Source organism: Theobroma umbraticum, unplaced genomic scaffold (genome assembly GCF_002168275.2).
Source record: "Theobroma umbraticum cultivar Fairchild unplaced genomic scaffold, ASM216827v3 scaffold_146.0, whole genome shotgun sequence".
NCBI classification, from domain to species: Eukaryota; Viridiplantae; Streptophyta; class Magnoliopsida; order Malvales; family Malvaceae; genus Theobroma; species Theobroma umbraticum.
Window position 1 is genome coordinate 3,631,700 of NW_018397265.1, and position 488 is coordinate 3,632,187.

Genomic DNA, 488 nt, shown 5'->3' on the forward strand with positions numbered 1-488 from the left:
AGTAAAATTCATATTAAGGTTGATTTCTAGGGAATGGAAATACAAAAGAGATATCAAGTCACTTATCTAATTTTCTAAAATTAGAAATCAAAACCCAATCATTGAAATCCTTTTGAAGCTTTAAGATGATGAAAACATAGTAATTTTAAATCAGAGAATAATGCTGATAACATGTTATGAAATAAATCTTAAAAGAACAAATATAAAACAAATATAACAGAAAATATTTAGAGAAAAAGAAAGTATTTAGAGGGAGTAAGAAGATTTTATTCAACTGTGTATTTACAAATGAAGTGAAAGACCTATTTATAGGCCAATAACCCCTTGAATCATAATCCTAATCTAATCTATCTAAAAGTTCAAATCATATTACATTTGTTGTATCTTGCCTATTGGGCTATTTGACTTGATCTACACTTCTTGGGTCATAATATAATGGACATTTACATATTTGTTCATAACATTTTATACTTTTTATTTTGTTAATA